Genomic DNA, 9,156 nt, shown 5'->3' with positions numbered 1-9,156 from the left:
TACTTCAACAAGAGAATGTGAATCTAATTGTGAAGCCAAATTGGTTTACAATCAAGTTTCAAATGAGCGATTAAAAACTTGAGTCATGTATAGCGAACAGCTCTTTCTAGAAAACAGTCTCATCGCTTCGAATCCTTGTACAGTATTAACACAAGAACGCATTGAAATTGGAGAAGAAATATTTTTCAGTCCTTTGGAAATGATAGCGGAGAAACAACTCGTGGTACAAGACGAACTAATTGTTCAGCAAGAAATCGACGAAGGAGGTCTATTTGAAGAAGCCGAAGAAGTCGCTTCATCTTCATCAGATGATTGCGAGCCCGAGGAGAGGCAGGTGAAAGTGGACAGCAACCATGCTCCGTATGATTAAAAATTAGAGTCGTCAGTCCAGCGAGACAGCGTCCACAATGAAATTTGATAACTTCCACAGTCATAATAAACCTGTTGTTATAATTACATGGAATGAGAAAAAGTACCAAAAGAGAGAACGGTTCTAGTGACGTCGCTGTTAGGAAACTAAGCGCTTCCTTACTGACACGCGGGCTTCTTCAGTGCCAACGACCATTGAAATGTTACAAGCACGCTTGGAATTTTCAAGTCTGGTTTTGTCGATAACGGTTGAAAGTTGCATCTTCCTATTAACATGTGTAACGATCCTTTTCGTGCCTTACAGACGCTGTCACTATGAATGAAATTGGTGAGCGAAAGCTTATATCATTGTGACGGCGTTATCGTTGTGAACAGTGGCCAAACCAAACAATTGTTCTCTTGTTACTCAGCAAAGACAATGAGCATTGCACTACCTCAACTTGTTTATTTATAAATCTTTTTACTGATGATTGGTTTGTCGGTTTCTCCTAGCATTGTACGCTGATCAGTCAGAACAGTATGGCTACATACCTAACAGGCGGTATGTCCACTTTGGGTAATAGCGGCGACGTGCAGTGGCATGGAAGCTATGAGACTTTGGTAGGTCGCTGTTGGTAGGTCGCTGGACGGAGTTGGCACCATATCTGCGCGCATGCAAGTCACCTAACTCGCGTAAATTCCGGGGAGGGAGATGATAAACTCACGCCACGATCAATGGCATCCCAGATGCGTTCGATCGGGTTCAGTTCTGACGGGTTAGGAGGCCAGCACATAACCTGAAACACCCCACTGTGTCCCTCGAACGACTCCATCATACTCCTGGCCCTGTGAAATGGCACATTATCTTGTTGAAAGTTGACACTGTCATCTGGAAACATGATCATCATGGTGGGATGTACGTGATCTGTACCCAATTTACGATACTCCTTGGCCATCATGGTGCCTTGCACGACCCTCACTGGACCCATGGATGCCTACGTGAATGTTCCCTAGAGCATAGCAGAGCCGCCTCCCCGCAATAGAGGTGTCAAGGACCTGTTCTCCTGGAAGACGCCGGACTCGCATCCTCCCTTCGACATGATTAATACGGTATCTGGATTCATCAGATCATGCAAGGCTCTGCCACTGCACCAATGTCCAGTGCTGACGGTCACTTGCCCATTTCAACTGTAGTCGCTGATCTTAACAATGGCACATGCATGCGTCGTCGGCTACGGAGACCCATCGTTCGGTGCACTGTGCCTTCGGACACACTTTCACTCCGTTCACCATTCAAGCCTGCAACAGTTTGCTGCTTTTCCTTTTTTACCAGTCTGCCCAGGCTACGACGTCCGATACCCGTAATGAGAGGTGATTGCCCAACCCCACGGCTTCTGGACGTGGTTTCACGTTGGTTTCTCCACGTGTTTTTGAACACACTCACCAAGGCACTCTTCGGACACCCGACAAGTACTGCAGTTCCCGACATGCTCGTGCCGAGCCCCCGAGCGATGACAATCTGCCCTCGGTCAAACTCAGAGACATCGTGCGCCTTCTCCGTTATACACACGGGCAGCACGCTCACGGGTACTACATGCACCGTGCGTGTGTCTGACAAACAGACATTCCCTGTCAGGAGACGATGCTATCGCCTGGACGAGTTTATACTGATAGTAGGTGGGAGGTCATAATGTTTAAGTTTGCTTTGTGTTGTTTCATGACTTTTTGGCGAATATTCTTGCAATATTCAGAGGAAATAACCAGTATCCTTGAATATAAACGGCAATCTTTAAAAAACATTTAAGCTAAGATCACTCATTGGTGTATGAATCATGTAGGGGCTATTAGATTTCGTGGGCGTTGATTGCTACGTTTCAACTGTTGCTCCTGAACCGTTACGCGATCGATAGAGTGCGCTACGGCCTCTAGTAGAACATCTTCGCCTTAGCACGACGTGGTTAACACCGAGATCGGAGACGAGAGGAGTGGCACTCAGACGGGGAAGGTGGAACAGTTCGCTCGGGTTGAGACGGCCGAGTTGGAACCTGGCCGTGAGGCGGGTTGTGTGCCGGCAGTCGATAGGTAGTACAATTTCGGCAGTTACCAGTGGCCGGCTCTGAGCGTGGCAGCGATACCAGAAAGGGAAACTAAGGCGGGTACCTGCATTGCAAACCATTCGGTTGGGGTCGGCTGCAGACCTTCGGACGTGTGGGGCGCGTACCCTGGGAAGGAGCATTTTGTGTGTTTCAGTGACCGATAGGTCTTGGAAGCGGACAGCGTACCGCCAATATGTTGAAGTTTTGTGTCGGCTCCACGCACCTTTTTCCTGGATCATGGTACGGATACGTCTGATGAGCTTCCGATTTGATTTATCGGATGCCATTGAGCCGAACATCGGCAGTAACCTCAGCTATAATTGCGATTACCTGTACCAGTACTGTGACTATTTAGTTCGGTAATATTCTGGTTCTTTGTTTGAGGTTCAAGTCTGGTTCCATATCGTCATTCATACACGATAGAAATGGCTTACAAAAGACCCGGTCTACCGATTTTTAATTATTGTTAGTTTTCATACAGAATCCGGAGTACATGCAAAGAATAGCTAATAGTTTCTTTATTGGTTTGCTTAGTAGCGCTGCGGAAAGGCTCATGAGACTCAAGTGGCGGACGTTTCAAGAGATGTCTTAGGTTACAAGTTTCAGAGCGGGCTATTCAAGAGGCATAAGGAAATATATTGCTTCCTCCATACAGTCTCTCGTAGTGACTAAGGCGGAAAAAATCAGAAAAATTAGACTTCTTACGGAATCTGACTGTCGTACGTCTGAAGCACAATTTTCCATATGATAGTTCTATAATAAATAATGCCTTCTACTCATCGTAAGGTGGTTTGTGTGTCTCCAACAGCTGCCACCTACGATAAATGATAAACTTTGTCGTCAGTGTTGTGCTGAAATTCACAGGAATCTGTGCATGACATTTTCCTTCATTTCGAACTTAAGTAAGAAACATAAATCCTAGAGCTAGAGTTACTGCAGTGATTCAGTAAAGTGGAGAAGGGTAGATCCGCAATGGCGAAAGAGTTTAAAATTATTGTTTACGTGAAATCCACACCAGTCGGATTAGACTGCAATCGAGAAGAAACTGGTGGCAATAAAGCGTGGGTGAATTTTTTCCACTCTACATCTACACAAATAAAGCAACAGTACGCTACATAGCTGAGGGTACCTTGTACCACTATTAGTCCTCCTCTGTTCCATTCGCTAACAGAGCGAGAGATATACTTCTATATGCTTCCGTAAGAGACCTAATTGGTCCTTACTCAAAATGTACGTTGGCGGGAGTAGAATCGTTCTCCAGTCAGTTTCAAATGAGGATTTTCTAAATTTTCTTAGTAGGGTTCCTCAAGAAGAAGGTAGCCTTCTCTCCACAGATTCCCAATTGAGCTCCCGAAGCATCATTATAATACACTGGTGTCGAAAATTATAGCAACAAACCGCGTCTAATCCGCGGTACAATCATACAAAATATCAACACATGTCCACAGAATCGTGTTTTCACGGTAGATGGCATTCCTGTCAATGGACAACCATATCAACGATGACGTTAGGGCACCTATCAAGCGGGCAGTGTTTGCCGGGTAGTCCCACACCCACAATCGAGTTGCATACAGTCATAGACGGTGGTGTATGGCAGGAAGAAGACGCCTACCTGCGGTGGAGGGCCATAAGGAGAATTGAAGCGGGACAGTCGAAAACTGATGTGGTCCGAAGGCTTAATGTGAATCGTTCTGTTGTTTGTTGGATGTGGCAACAGCCTATAGAGACCGAAACTGTGTCCCGAAGACCAGGGCATGCCCGATTACGTGTGATATCAATAGGAGAGGACCGTTATTTGGCCATATGCGTACCACTGTACCACCTTAGCACTGCACGGCCTCTGACGTCGCAGCATCCACTGGACGTGTTATGTCGAGACAAATTGTGTAGAGAGGGCTTCGTCAGAGTATCATTTATTGTCGAAGACCTTCTGTATGTGTACCTCTGATGCGTCTTCGCAGAAGGGAACGTCTAATGTGTCGTCAACACTTCACATTGGGCCAATGTTCTTTTTGAAGATGAGTCCTGATTTGGTCTGGAGAGTAATTCTCGACGCACTCGAATGCAGAGGGAATGTGGAACACGATTTCGGAATGCAACCAATGTGGAAAGAGACCGATATTGAGCAGGATCCTTAATGGTGTGGACAGAGATTAGGTTGACCACTCAGATATTTATTCATGAAACTGTACAGGTGAATTGGCAAGGCTTAACTGCAGTCAGGTATCTCGACGTGATTTTGAGACCTCATGTGCTGTTGTTGCGAGGTGATGTGGACCCAGATTTCCTACTGATGCACGATAATGCTCGACCTCGTAGAACGAGTGGTTGATGTTTTCTTGGAAACGGAAGATATAGCACGCATGGCGTCGCTGCTCGTTCTGCCGATTTGAATCCCATAGAGCAATTCTGGGATGCTCTACGTAGACAGGCTTGATAACGCCAGCATCCACCAACCACTCTCTAAGATTCACGAGCAGCTCTGCAAGAGGAATGGGCGTTATTGCTTCAATATAACACTGATGACATTACTCACAGCTTTCCCTTTCGTTGTGGGTCCTGTATTGCAGGCAGACGTGGTAACACCCCACGCTGCGGACAATAACCAGTTGTTGAAATGTGTGTGCAGATCCGTTAAGTTGGAAAAAATGAAGACTATTTTTGTGTACCCTTATGCATATCGCAATTGTTTACGTTCTGTACTTCTTACATTGTTTCTACTTTACTGTCACTTGTTTATACTGTTTTGTGGTAAAATAAACACAACCTTGCAAAATTTATGTTTGTTGCTGTAATTTTGAACACCAGTTAACTTGCTTGCTGTTAGACCCCACCGGTAACAAATGTAAGAACCCGTCTCCAAATTCTTTTAGTCCAATCCGATGTGACTCCCAAAAGCTCGAGCAGTGCTCAAGAACAGTTTGCCTGGCGTTCTACATGCAGTCTTCTTTGCAGATGAATAACAGTTTCCTAAACGCTTTTTGATAACAGTGGCACTTGTACAAGTACGTAGATACCCTAACATATTGACAGTACGTAGTTAAATAAATACACTGACTTTGTTTAGTTAAGATGCTGTTTTAGTAAGTGTGAAAGTAATTTTTGCATTAAGTCTCTGCTTAGGTAACCAAGCATGTTCTTTGTCATGGCGTAAAGTCAGTGTCGGCGCACCAGTCAGGAGCGACAGAGAAGAGAAGGCTGTGAGAAGAGGTCAGTCAATCGCATGCTGACTGACCTCCCTCCAGGACGACAACGTGACAGCTAGGTGAAGATCTAAGCACCGCTCCCGACTAGCGGCAGCCACTTCGATAGCAGTTGCAACGTTGGCCACTTCGTTAGCCGACGCATATTATGCCTCTTCATTAGCAATATCTACGTAGCTCTGTTTGCTATCAGCAGTCACTGCAGTTCAGCTGACAGACTTTTGTTAGTAGCGGCCGCTAGGACCAGAAGTGTTACCAGCGTTTGTCTGTTCTGAAGACTGATTATTTTGTACGTCGTCCTTTGGACACATCTCTGTAACTGCACTTGTGGATGGTCATGTATAAAGGACTACAAGAATTCTTGGATCAAAGTTAATTGTTTGTACTTGTTTTGTTGGAATAAAACTCATTAATACGAGTTGTTTGATTGTTTGCCTATCGAACCGAGTATGCAGGATTCCTAGGCACTACATTTTTCTCAAAATAGCCGACGGTACTGCAGCTTGTTTAGCTCCCATTCTCAGTGATATGCCCTTGCGTCTCTCTCGTACCCTCACGTAGCCCTTGATGACGCAGTACGTGCGTCGCGCTGGAATCTACGACGCACCGACACGGGCCTGCGCGCGTGCATGTGTGCACATCAGATTTACCCTGGTCGATACACACGGTGGCCTATCGTCACAAACCGTGTGTACAGAGACTGGAGCCTCAGCAGTCCCTGCAGTGTTCCCTAGGTACAACATCCAGCTTTCTCAAAACTGTCATTCCTCTACATAACGGCGAACCTCACAAGAATGAATAATACAACGCTAGGACACTTGTACGTGACGAAACGTCAGCCACCACGGCTTCAGTTACTGTACATGTCCGCATGAGACCCTTCATTCCCTTTGGCAGGACACTGTATTTTTAGAAATCTGATTTCCAACACGCATACTGTTAGGAATTTTGTCTTAACAAAGTACTAATGAGTTACGGAAAATTAATAGTAAATTCATTAAGCATGGCTTAGGGATGTAAAGAAGACATAGTTTAATTCTTGTTGGAGAGTACAGAGTGTTGATCTTCCGCGGAGAGGTAAACCTCAACTTTAGTTAATCATAAATGAGTTATTTGGTATGGAAATATTACGATTTAAACGCAAAGTAAAGACACTGTTCTCTTTGATGGATTTAATAGCATTTAAGTATCCTTTTGGATTGCAAATAACGTAAAACCAGAAATGCCTTAGTCCCGGTAAAGTAGTCTTTTGCATATATCAAAACAAGCCATTTGTGTGGTAGGATCTTTGCGATAAGGTTTTGCTTTAAGCCAGCCACGCTCTGTAAAAGGATGAAGTAATCTGGTAACCACCTAATAATGTTAGTAATTCCACTTATTTTGTAACTTTTTAGCAAATGAACACTTTGCCTAAGACTTTTAGTGCTGCGTTACATTTTTGAAGCATGTCTTTTGCAACATTCCCTGTATATGCTCTGAAAACATTTCTTCAATTACGTTGTTCGGATTATTTTCTTAACAAGGAATTATTTATATGTGTATTTAATCAATCATCGATTTATTTTACTTGTCCAATTTTGTTACTTTCTGCTGTCATTTACTTCAGTTAGAAGTGTACATGTATTGTTGTAGTTGTTGTTTCGAAGACTAATTTGATGCAGCTCTCCACACTAGTCAGTCCTGTGCAGATATCTTCAGATATAACTAACTACCGAAACCTACACACATTCCAACATGCTTACTATACCCAAGCCTTGATCTGCCAGCACAAATTTACCTCTCACTCTTCCTTTAATAACAAACCGACGATTCCCTGATGCATCGGGATGCATACTGTCAACCAATGCCTTTTGTAAATCAAGTTATGACATAATTTTATCATCCCCCATTTCAGTTCATACATCATCATCAGTTATGGAATTTAGCCATCTAATCTTCAGCATTCTTCCGTAGGATCACGTTTCAGGAACTTCTGTTTTCTTCTTCGATGAATTGTTTATCGTCTACTTTTCACTTCCATACTACACTACACTGTAAACAAATACCTTCAGGAACGACTTCATAACACATACATTTAATTTCGACGTCAATATATATATATCTCTTTCAGAAACGCGCTTCTTCCCATTGGCAATCTCCGTTTTATAACCTCTTTTTTTCGACCGTCGTCAGTTATATTGCTGCTCTATTAGCAAAGATCAACTTCTATTTTAAATTTCTGTATTCTAATCAAATTACCTCGGTAGCGCCTGCTTTAATACCTATACATTCCACTATCCTTGTTCTGATTTTGTTGATACATACCTTATAACCTCGTTTCAATACACCATCCACTCCATTAAGCTGATCTTCAGAGTCCGTTGCCGTCGGTGACAGAATTACTATGTCATATGCAAACCTCAAAGTTTTTATTTCTTTTCCTAAACTTTAATTCACTTCGTAAATTTTTCCTTCGTGTCCTTTACATCTCGCTGAATGGCCAGTTAGATTAGTTTCGTATACCTCATACAGCACATGTAACGCTTATAAGAGTGCTTACGGTGCTGAGTTCTCGACGCAAGTCATTCTATAAAGCTCATAACTAGCTTCTGGACAAAGGACGTGCCAGTTCATTCATTTATTTCATTTGCGTGAGTCTTTTCCGTTATCGTTTTGTCCTATACATTATTATGAATTAATGAGTGTGAATACGAGCACATTTCAAATGTTTTAGCGGACCATCAAAATCAGTACAAGTAGCGAGTAGGCCTTGCCAACTTAACCTAGTGAGAAGATAGAGCAGAGAACCGAAAGCAGTAGGCTGTGTGAGAGATAAACGTTAGGTCCGGATGCCACTGAGATGTAGTTAGTCATACGTAACGGGATTTCTCCCCCAAACCCTCGAACCTCCCATCCCCCCCCCCCCATCCCATAGTTCGAGAGACCGTTTCGGCCATGCCCTATTTTCGCCACTCTTGCGATGTTTTCGTAAGTGGGCAGACGTGCTGTCCTGGGTAGTCTTGTCTCAGTGAGGATTCAGATATTCGAATGTGATAATGCAAGTTGTAGAAATGTTTATGCATTATATTGAGTTTTGTTACGCCAGGAAAATGTTTTCTAATCCTCTTTTTTGATGGTGTTAGTTAATTTCGCACATTGAATGTAAGTCGATGCCGCGTGCTTTTTTTCTATTCAAACTAACATCACGCGTGCCCTTTTCTACTCTCTCGTTTCCTTCTTCCATACCTTTACCTCTCGCAGTTTATAACTCTAGAGTTGGTCATATTTCTAATCCCGTTCTTACTTTTTATCAATGCCTCAACTTTGTTATCATCACATCTAACGAAGAGATTTAGGTACATACAGATAGAAGTGGTTGGAATTGTTTTCTGACGAGGACAATCCTATAGTTATTACTCAATGCTCGCTTGCCCGAAAGCCTCCATTTCGGTGATACATTTAAGTACAGGCTATTTATGTTCCTTATTGAATTTTGCCAAATTCTAACAGTCCATTATCCTCATTATAAC

The sequence above is a fragment of the Schistocerca cancellata genome, chromosome 8 (genome assembly GCF_023864275.1).
Source record: "Schistocerca cancellata isolate TAMUIC-IGC-003103 chromosome 8, iqSchCanc2.1, whole genome shotgun sequence".
Taxonomy (NCBI): Eukaryota; Metazoa; Arthropoda; class Insecta; order Orthoptera; family Acrididae; genus Schistocerca; species Schistocerca cancellata.
The sequence above is the reverse complement of the archived record's forward strand: the minus strand, read 5'-3'. Positions refer to the sequence as shown.